Source organism: Amblyomma maculatum, chromosome 9 (genome assembly GCF_055883805.1).
Source record: "Amblyomma maculatum isolate TAMU_Amacu chromosome 9, ASM5588380v1, whole genome shotgun sequence".
NCBI lineage: Eukaryota > Metazoa > Arthropoda > Arachnida > Ixodida > Ixodidae > Amblyomma > Amblyomma maculatum.
Genome location: NC_139352.1, coordinates 100,414,555 through 100,425,914, shown reverse-complemented (window position 1 = coordinate 100,425,914; position 11,360 = coordinate 100,414,555).

Below are 11,360 nucleotides of genomic sequence, written 5' to 3'. Positions count from 1 at the left end.
TTGTACGGATTCGCTCAACATTGTCATCCAGGCAGATGTGCCAAGGTCATAATGTTCTGCGTGATCAAAATTCGTCATCACCGATGATATGATACGCGGGTTCCGCTCATACATATATGACGCCCAAAGTGATGATTTGGGGCTGCATGACATGCTTTTATTTTAATCAAATGAGTGATGACAGCTATTTCGTGGTCATTTGTAATCATTTTATAGCATTTTTTGGATTCTGGGGAAATCTGGGGAAATTTCGTCGAGGTTCTGGTGTCGCGGCCACTTTCCAATCTGGCAACGCTGTTCCCACCCTGCACAATAGCAGCACTTTGAATGACAACTACCCAAATAAAAACACTGCATAACCTATGGCACATTTCCAACACTCATCATGAACTGTAGAACCTAAGAAAGCGACGGTATCGGATGCACACTACCATGTCAGAGCGTGCAGTTAAGGCACTTAATCATGACAGTGGCAGCATGCATCCAGAAGCAGGGCAAGAACGGCAGTAAGCATTTACATACGCCACTCATGAATGAAAGAACAATGCAAGAGAGAACTAGTTTCCAGCAAAGCAGCACAAAGTAAAAGATTGAATGCAGACGTGAAAATCCCACTTCACAAAAAGTGGGCCGAGTATGAACTGAAGAAGAAAAAGATTCTGTCACTGGACCTTGACTTTCACTTGTACTCTGATTTTAGAATGCAATGAAAAGAGATCGCAAGGTAGTTTGCAGAGGTAGAATCCAAAACAACTTCAACAATCCTTCACGCCACCGTAAAGGCAAAATATGCATAGAAAGAAACTCAATGTCAAGTTTCTCAACACACTGCAATGTGACGTGCAGCATTAAAAAAAAAAAAAGAAAAGGAAAATGACACTGAAACAGCCGAACATTGCATGGGTATCCCGTCGGTATTGCAACATCAAAATTTCTCAGATGAAAGCCCAAACAACTGCATCTCACAACTCCATCTAAAATCAGTACCCTTATCTGTGCTCTTAAAGGGGCAATAAGGACGACTCTAAGTTTTGTTCTATATAATTAAACTGATTCCAAGGCTCTTTCTCTACTTACCAAGAAAGTTGCAAATGAAAATTATTCCCAATGCAATTGAAATCTCTATGCTCAAACTGACTCCATTACCAGGGCATTGAAGTGAGTTACACTGCAGGCTAGACTATGTCATGCATGCCAGAAAAACAGTGTCAAAACATATGCAGTTCACTTGTGAGAATGACGCACTGTTGTTAGGCTGTTTACAGTTCACAAAGGTTCCTATTCCAGTTAAAGCAGCATTTCTGCCCTCAGAACATGGCATCCTATCATTACAGGCCAATTTCAATCTGCCCATCACTTAGTCACTTTTAACTTACTTAGCCCCTGCATTGCCACTCAGTTCAACACAAATAAAACACATTGCTTATAAGTGAAGGTCGGATTGAGCCTTGAGGTTAACTCAAAGCTAAGTACTGCTGTGTTTAGTTCACATCCAACGACTACAAGCCCAAGGAAAGCGTTACACGAACCTTTGAAACTGATTGACCAGTGCCAATTGCTTACACTTGAAGCATACTCAACACCAGGCAATGCACCATGAAACTTGGTATGGCCACAAGAAAATATCTTCCACGGAGTACATTACAGGAGAAAGCACTCTTTGTGCTACTAAGCTGCCATCCAGTCTATGAAGGGCACTGGAGTGGAGGACTCTGGGTCAATATTAGCCACTTGGTGTACTTGAACACACAATGGAATTTCACAGAAGCACAAGGCTTTTCTTGACCCTGGAACAGTGCTACCACAGAGCTCCTACCAGTAGCAGTAGCATTCAAATGCTTGTAAGCAGCCTTGGAGGTTTGTTTGCACAGAAAAGAACGGTATAATGTATTTGCAGGGATGCACAGGGGAGACACAAAGCAAAGCTAAACTGACAAATCAGCATGCATTAAAAGAACCACAGTTTTGGCCAAAAGTCAACTGATTACTGCAAGGCTGCATAGCACCGGTCAGAACCCAGAGGCCAGAGTTTTGACAGGCCACAAAGGTAGGTAGATGGGGAAGAACCAACCCGAATGAATCCCACTAATTGTGCCTTTTCATTTGACAAGTCATAAGTGGTTCACTGCCTAAAATATCGAACTAAAGAATGTCTATCGATTTTCATACCTTCCACAAAAAGACACATACTGAAAGATTTCAGGAAGAAAAGATAGCCTTTCTAGGACGCAAAAAAGGGACATATGGTGGATCTCCAGCTCTGTAGGGTCAACAGGTCTTAAAGGGACAGAACACTGGCCAAAATATGTCATAGGATTATGATAGAGATGAAAAGACCTTGCCTTATATAGTACAGATCGAGCACTAAAATATAAAAAAGAGGCTTTCCAATTTTAATTTGTCATTGAAAATCTCATAAAAACAACTGAGGCGCTGTCTAGGGGAGAAACCCTTTAACTTTCAGTGTAGTACCCCAAGTGACTACATGTCAGCAAAATATTGCCGATTTTCGTAAGTGCACACTGTTCTTGTTACTTCTAGGAGTGCTTGTCTTAATAACAGGGCTTGCGTTATTGTGCCGTAACAGCCTTGAGTGTGAAACTGAAAAGAATGTTACTCAAAGCAAAAAATGTCTAATTACTGTCTGGCGAGTAAAATTTATATTTGTTTTCGGTACGTCTTCTTTGTCGACCACCAGGCATCATAGCGTTCACTGCTCATAGTTTCCAGCATCAGACTACATAAAAACGGGTGCATGCACTGATTGAAAAATTCTTGGCACACATTTTCAACAGCATTTCTACCAAAGCCGCTACGGAATCGAGCATTGGAGACATGAATCTTTCCATTGCGCCGAAAAAAAATTGAGACCTAAATTCCAGTGTTCTGTTCTTTTAAGTTCAAACCATCACCTCTAGTAATAACGTATTTGTAGAAATACAAAGTAGGGCCTATTTAGACAAGACAGTATCGGTGTGAAAAATGCTTCATACTTGCTGCTCCTGCAACTTTCTTCCTTTTGCTTTTCATTGCAATACTGGCAGTTTCTTTGAGCCCTTTCAATGTGGCGCCTCTCATTTGTCAACACTAGAAATAACACTGCATAAAAACATAATGTTTCCGCACAGAAAAGGGGCAATAATTGAGGCAAGAAAGTAGAGACATCTTTTGTGGTTCCCTGAACCACAATGGCATCCTTTCACACACACACAAAAAAAAGGAAGCTACTGATAATCCACCAAGTGTTACTTATTGTCTCTTAAAGTTTCTCTCATGTGCACTTCCTTTTAGCGTCCCTCTGAACAAAGCTTGTTAGGCAAAGTTGTAAGGGGCCAACGCAAAGGGACTGTCAGCGACAGTGCTCTGACAACACACACAAAGCAACACAGGCGAGATCGGTACTCATCAATTCCATGTGTAGGTAAGCAGCTCAGCAACTTCCTGTAGAGAGACAATGCAAAAAAAAAAAAAAAAAAGAATGCTGAACAAAACACACTTTCAGAATGACATATGCGATCAACAAAGCGAGGTGCTCTGTGCCACATTCAATTTTATCTTTCACGAGAGTGCCATTCCTTTTCAGGCCGCAAAAGGGATGGCGCTGTGGTGATTCGACGTAGCTTCATGGCACATCCAGGGTGGTACCCGTGTCCTTGCAGAATACCTGCACAAAATTTATTTCGAAAAGATTCACCTTATCAGCTTCTAGACATTAAACAGATAGCTACAGGTATGACAACAGCCTGCTGAAGTAATGGACAATTAGCAGAGAGAACGAAGTAAGCCTAAAGAGTGCTCTAATGGTTAATTAACCCTGCCCATCAGTGCAGAGTAGCAGGAGCCATGCCTCCCCCAAAACAGTAGCCACAAAGTACTGAGCACATTCCCAGAGCACAACCTGACTCAGTCTCACAAAGAACCTCCAGTACACCTACTATTATTTTAAAGAAAGAATCGGCAAAAAATAAAACTTGTCGCTGGGCTAGTTGGTTCATGATCGTAGGGGAGAAAAGTAAGCGCAAAAAAAGACTAACAGAAAAACAATCGGCAAAAAAAAAAAAATGCCCAAAGATAAGCTTTGACATTCATTCTATATCACAATAATGCATAACTCGTGATTATTGCAAATGCCACTTTAAAATGAGCAGCTCCAGAGAGCTAACAGCAAAGATACATGCCATTTGCATAGTTAATGCTGACTCCAAGAACAGAGTAGAAGTACTGCAATATTTTTGCATAAGGAATACACTTAAGGAAGGTGACGAGCATTGAAAAAAAAAATTATTATTGAAGTCACAATTATGAAATCTTCAGGGAATAGCGCAGTGATGGTACTGGCAAACTGCACTTTGGACATATGAAGCATATTATCTGGAGCACCCTGGAATACAGGAATGCTAAATTAGGTGCAGTTTGAAGCCCTAAAATTTCGTATCTGGACCAATTTGGAACATTAAAGAATTCTCATTTTTAGATTCAATCTGGAGCTTCAGGCTTCCAGTTTCCAAATCTCTTATGTTGTCAAACAATGCTGGAAAAAGTAGTGTGATGTGAAGAGTGCTACACCATCCAGTTTGTCATTACTGATGCAAAATTTTACCTAAGAGGTCTCAATTATAAGCTTTACATTGTGTAATTAAACATAAGACAACTTCCATATAAATAGTAAAGTATAGACTTTCATCTTCAAGAAAGCAGACTATTAAGTGAATTACTAGGGAAAAAAATCAGTGAAAAAAAGACACAGGACAAAAGACAACACAAACACACACACAGTCACCTGCGACTGTGTGTGTGTTTTCTCTTGTCCTGCATCTTTTTTTCACTGATTTTTTTCCTAGTAGACATGAACCAACTCGCCCAGCAATTCACTCTTCTAAGTGAATTACAAGACGTGCACCATAACATGACTCAAGACTAAATGCAGCTTGCTTCATAGATATGGCTATGCATACAACTAGTATTTTATAATCTTTTCTCTACACAAGCACTACAAAACAAGTACATCATACATAAAATAAGAGTGGAAAGCCCTGATATGTTTACTTGACCAGCAGTCATAAACATAATGTGCAGTTAAAAAAAAAGTTATGAATCCTGTACTGGCTTCCAGAGACTAAAACCGCATTTATTTAGGCCTCAAGGAACTGAAGAAAAAAAAGTGAAAGCCAAAGCATATAATGCCTACAGAATTGAAAAAAAAAAAAAATTGCCCACGATTACCTTACTTCCTAATGTGAAATTTGAGCGCAGCTTATCAGCTGTTTCACTTTTTCGATAGATTGAGGCAAAGATTTCAAGCAAGACACATATGTACAATTACATACAACTTTTTTTTTTAATTTTTCACGTGTATTCAACCAAGAAATACTCCACTAACAGTTCTCGGCTATCATGAAAGAAGCTTTGTGGTCGGAGAAAAGAAGAGGGCAACTGAGTTATAGGTTGCGGGAAGCAGCGCGTGGGCCAATAGGAACATCTGCATGGCGGACGGTGGTGTTCTACACAGTCACGTTGTCTTGACTACTTGACTCACTAGCCGCGGCAGCGGCATCAGTCAGTCGCTGCTAGCGCTACCTCCGGCGACCCCCCCCCCCCCCTCACCCCCCCTTCCTTTCCTCGTGTTCTCCGGTTGCTCGCGCGCTCCTGCCCCCATCGTTCCCCCCTGAATGTACCCCCCCCCCCTTCCTGAGAGGCTACGGTTGCCGAAGCGTCGGCTCGAACTGGGGGGATGAAAGGGGGGCGGAGCTGGTTACGAGGCCGACGCGGTCGACGACGACGCGAAACCCAGGAACGGGCGCCAAACGGCTGCGCTCTAAAAACTGTTTTGCACTGCACCGAGTAATTCAGTAATTCAGTTTGCTGATAAAAAACAGGCACAGCGGCGAATGGTGGGGGCACGAGCACGCGAAGCAATCGGAGACTACACACGGTCGCCGCCATGGAATAAGAGGGAGGGTGAGGGTACACGCAGCGGCGAACGGTGGCGGCAGCGCGCGCGCAGCAATCCATGACTACACGCGGCCGCCGCCACGGAGGAAGAGGGAAGGCACACGCAGCGGCGGACGGTGGCGGCAGGAGCCCGCGCAGCAATCGAAGATTAGACGCGGTCGCCGCCACGGAGGAAGAGGGAGGGTACACGCAGCGGCGGACGGTGGCGGCAGGCACGCGCAGCAACCAGGGAACAAGAGGGGGGAAGAGTACACGTAGCGGCGAATGGTGGCGGAAGGAGCCCGCGCTGCCCAGACAGCGGAACTGGTTACGAGGGGCAACGGCGACGACGCGAAACGCAGGAACGGGCGCCTAAGAGCTGCGCTCTAAAACGACGACCGGCGCGCAAGACGGTGCGAGCTGGGCGCTCGGGTCGCCGAAGGGCTGCTGACAACCGCTACTGGCACGGGTTGGAAAAGCGAAGATCTGAAAACGAAACTATGCGGCCGCGAGGGGTCACCTGCGACAGCTTGGAGTGCAACTTAGAATCGTGACCTCCCCCCCCTTATCCCCCCCCCCCCACACACACACACACTGGGCGAGAGACAGTGATGTTCGTTGTAAGTGGGCTTCAACCAAGGAGGGTCCTCCTTGGCTTCAACGAACGTGGACATTCTGGAACAGCACCGGCTACCGAGGTCAGGTCTGCCTGAACTGCTACTCTATGATAAACTGCCAGCGCCCAACGCCGCCCAGGAGCAGTGAGTTTATATGGCGCCGTTTGGCACTATTTTTCCTATCTTTATCCATATAGTTCAGCTTTTCTGGTTTGGCGCAGGGGTGGAGCCACTGTAGGAATATGTAATTTTGAGAGCTGATTCTAAATATGAGATATAATTTGCGATCTATAACGAGATTACCGTTGCCAGCCGGTTCATAGCCGGCTGCCGACTACATCGCGGCACGAAGCAGTAACGAACCACTCGTTGCTGTGTTTCATTCTCCGCGTTTTCGGACCCGCGAGCGCGCAGTGGCCGCACTGCACGCGGGGCTCTTGACGGCGTCAGCAGCGTCGGCGTATTACACCGCGCGCAATGTCGCAATTTTTCGCAGCCCCTTTAGATGAATTAGAAATTCGAAATTTCTGAACGTGCAGGTGCCTGGGTCACAGCATTGGCAAGTGTAGCAGTCCATCGGCCCTTCGTTACTTGCCGCCGACACCCCCACACTCAAGAAGGCGTTCATCGTCGACCAGTCGTCACCACCGCTGACCTGGTATCGACTCCCCGCGCCCTTTCGGAACCGCGGCAACGCCCAAGTAACTTAGTCGGCAGGAATCCTCTCCGTCGACCCTTGTTCGCTCTCGAAGGAATCTTGCAACACAATGATGTGCACCGGTCAGCGGCTGCCACAACGGAGGCAGCTAGATCCACTATTGCAATCGACACCTCGCGAAGTCGCGCGCGCCTACCACAGTGCGCGCTTTGCGAAGTCTCTGTGCATCCTTTCTGGTTGAAACTGAAGGCAGACGATCCACACACCTCAGGCAAAGGGGCCTTTCTAGACGGAGTAACGTTGCTCGAGGCCAATGTTCGCGCATGCGCAGACGGACGGGCAGCCTCGCACCACCTCGGCCTCTACACAGCTAAAGCCCCTGCGCGCCACTGTGTACTCTACACTGTGGTATGCCAAGTCTGCGTCGGCAGTGCACACCCGTGCGTAGGTGATGGCCGGCTCGACGGTCATTGACACACACGCACTGAGGAAGTACCATGCAACCGGCCTCCCGAGAGGTGTACACAGTGTGCACATGTAGTGTTGGCACGGTCTTTCTCCCCATTTTGTTACCGCATTCGACTCGCCAGTGCATCTTCATCCCGCGGTTGCTTACCTTCTTCCTGCCGGTACGAACCACCGATTGACCAGTTGAAGCAAAGCCTTGTTCAAAAACCCTTTTCCCCCGCACTTCACATAGAGAATCCCAGGAATATCATGCAGTCAGGGTCATTCTTAAACGCAGGCCCCACTTGCCTGGGGTCTATCCAGTTTGGCAGCACTGCCACTGAGTCGGGACAAAAAAACAGGCGGAAATGAACTATAGCCAAAAGGGCGGGTAAAAGCGTTTAAAGGGCCACTGTCCAGGGAAGGCCCTTTTAAGAAAAGGAGCCCAGTGTTTCGATCAGGTACCGGAGATTGTGCAAGATTCTACAGCGACACGCGCGCCGCAAAGCATCAAAAATACAATTCAAAGCTCCCTCATGCTCTCCTTTGAGAAGCCAGCTTCACCGCTTCCTGCGCTGGCCCAACGGGCCCCGATAATGACGTACGTACCGGGAACGACGTCCATTGGTCCGTCTCACTGATTGACGGGAGAAGGATGGGTGTCTACCGCTCGCAGCGCGCTTTTCCCTCGCCACGGCCAGACTGAATCCAGCGGCGCGCGCTCCCTCGACCGTTTTTTTTTTTTTCGCGCTCGCGGAGAGCCACGCCCCACCTCCAGCCAAACGCGGAGGAGGAAGGGGAATTTGTATTGCGGAGGCTAGACGACCTCGGGCAGGAGAGTGAAAAACCTTTACGAGGGAACGGAAGGAGAGAGGCAGGATAGAATCGGGTGATTGCGGTGGCTGTAACTGCGTTATTAATCTTTTCAAAAACATTTTGCGGCCTTGCGTTCCAGGGGCGAAGTGTCACAGTCACCGGGGAAGAAAATATTTTCGACCGGAGGGTGGACAGTGGGCCTTTAAGGAATAAATACGAAACTAAATAAAAGACTATGAAAGGCGGTTGAAAGCGTTTAAAGGCCCACTGTCCACCCTCCGGTCGAAAATATTTTCTTCCCCGGTGACTGTGAGACTTCGCCCCTGGAACGCAAGGCCGCAAAATGTTTTTGAAAAGAGTAACTAATAACGCAGATACAGCCACCGCAATCACCCGATTCTATCCTGCCTCTCTCCTTCCGTTCCCTCGCAAAGGTTTTTCACTCTCCTGCCCGAGGTCGTCTAGCCTCCGCAATACAAATTCCCCTTCCTCCTCCGCGTTTGGCGGGAGGTGGGGCGTGGCTCTCCGCGAGCGCGAAAAAAAAAGGTCGACGGAGCGCGCGCCGCTGGATTCAGTCTGGCCGTGGCGAGGGAAAAGCGCGCTGCGAGCGGTAGACACCCATCCTTCTTCCGTCAGTCAGCGAGACGGACCAATGGACGTCGTTCCCGGTACGTACGTCATTATCGGGGCCCGTCGGGCCAGCGCAGGAAGCGGTGAAGCTGGCTTCTCAAAGGAGAGCATGAGGGAGCTTTGAATTGTATTTTCGATGCTTTGCGGCGCGCGTGTCGCTGTAGAATTTTGCACAGACTATCTCCAGTACCTGATCGAAACACTGGGCTCTTTTTCTTAAAAGGGCCTTCCCTGGACAGTGGCCCTTTAAAAACAGCAGAAAGCGAGAGAAATGAAAAGTGACGTTCCTGCGATAGTTCATATTAGGCCAATACACCTAAATGGGCTGCATTCTTTTTTTAGCACCCCAGCCAGAGGAACGCTCTGGCGGTACTCTGTCGATAGCAATGTCTAGATATTTGATCATGGCACATCATCACGCAGACTCCTCTGCCCCGTTGAGGAGGCGAGACATTTGGGGCGCCCAACTCGCTCAGGTGTGCCGGTCCCGAACCGCTCGACCTGTCTCGACCTATTAGCAAAGACTACTTTTCCAGGAGGCAGTGGATCGAAGCAAGTTTATTCAATTACATATATTACGGCAAACTGAAACCTCATTCGACCCATCGAAACACTGAATTCAAACCGTTATCCTTACAAATACAACCACGCAAATGCCGCAGCGGAAAAGTAACGTTTCACACCAGATTTATTAGTTCGGGACCACCCGCGTCGTGCGAACGTTGTGCGTAGCTCGAACACGTCCCCGAGCCACCGGTATAACTGCGATGAAACGCGAGAAATTCTGCGCGTCACTGAATCTCTAGGGCGACGCAAATCGCCCCGCTGGACACGAAGCCCCGCGTCGCAAGCTCTCTGAGCTTCAGCTCGCCGGTGGGCGACCAGAAGTCCCAGCGACCCGGGTAGGAGGGCTCCTTGGGGGGCGGAAAAGCGGCCGGGTTGAGGCTGAGCGGAAGGCGCATGTTCTGCGCCTGGTCCCATGGGTGCACCAGAACCAGGGAGATCCTGGCGGACAGGGCCCAGTCGGCCACCTTTTGCAACGCGCCGCCGCACAGGCAGAGCGTGAAGCAGACCAACACGGCCCCGTCGGCCGCTCGACGCAGCCTGGCGTGGATCCGGAAGGCACAGTCGGCCAGCTGTGAACTGTCGCTGCGAAGAACCAGATCCTCGCCGCACACCAGGCGGGACTCGGCGCCCACCAGGCCCATGACGTAGCAGAAGGCGAACCCGGCCGGTGGGATGTTAGAGGCCGCGGAAGAGGTCGTCGCCGTGTGCGAGGGAGCCTTCGTAGCCCCAGACGACGCTTCAGCCATCGCCGAGTCGTTCTTCTTGCGCTGCCTGGCGACCATCGAGTCCACCCTCTCCAGCAATTGTGCCTCGGAGAGCGACGTCGCCAAGGCTCCGTCGGCGCTCTTGGACGGCTTCGCGGCCTTGTGGCGACCTCCTTTGGACGCGGAGAAACCGCGACTTATCAACGAGGTTTCTGTCGAAGGGACTCCGCTGGCGCCGACGCGCGCTGAGATTATGGAACTGCCGGGGTGGTCGACGTCCTGGAGGAAGGATCTAATAGTGGCGACGATCGGAGGCTGCTCTCTTCCCGTGCTCTCGGCCGAAGGGACCCTGCGGGCTCCGGAGCGTTTCCCTTTTTCCGGGCCCTTCCCATGGGCCGACTTGCCCCGCGAACGAGACCTGCGCCTGCTGCTGGACCCGTGACCGGCGTCCTCATTGAAGCTATCGGCTTCGTCGTCGCCTGCCGGTTCAGCCTTGCGGACTGCGTCACACTCTTGGGAATAATGGAACAGGGCCGTCCTCTGGAGTATGGCCAGCCCGCAGCGCGGACAGTGGACCTCACCGTGGTAGCAGTTGCGCAAGAAGTGGTCCCTAATGTCCGACAGCATGCCCACGAACGTGCAGCCATGAGACGCATTGGGACAGTGGGCCCGGAGTTCACCGACGCCGCCGCGGTTTGAGTCCAACGCCTCGACCGAGTGCTCGGCGAAAAGGCTGCCGTCCACGGGACAGACGCACTGGTGTTCGGTGATGTTCTCGAAGCACGACGGGCAGAAGACGTGGCAGCAAGTCATGAGCCGCTTTGGAAACGCCGGCAGCACACCGCACAGCGCGCAGCAGAACACATAGGGAACCTTGTCGACGAAGTCCAGCGGGCGCCAGTCCAAGGGCTCACCGAAGCCCGTCAGCTGCCGCTTGGGACAATGGTGGCGGCTCATATCGCGAATCTCGGCGGCGTCCTTCGATCGGGT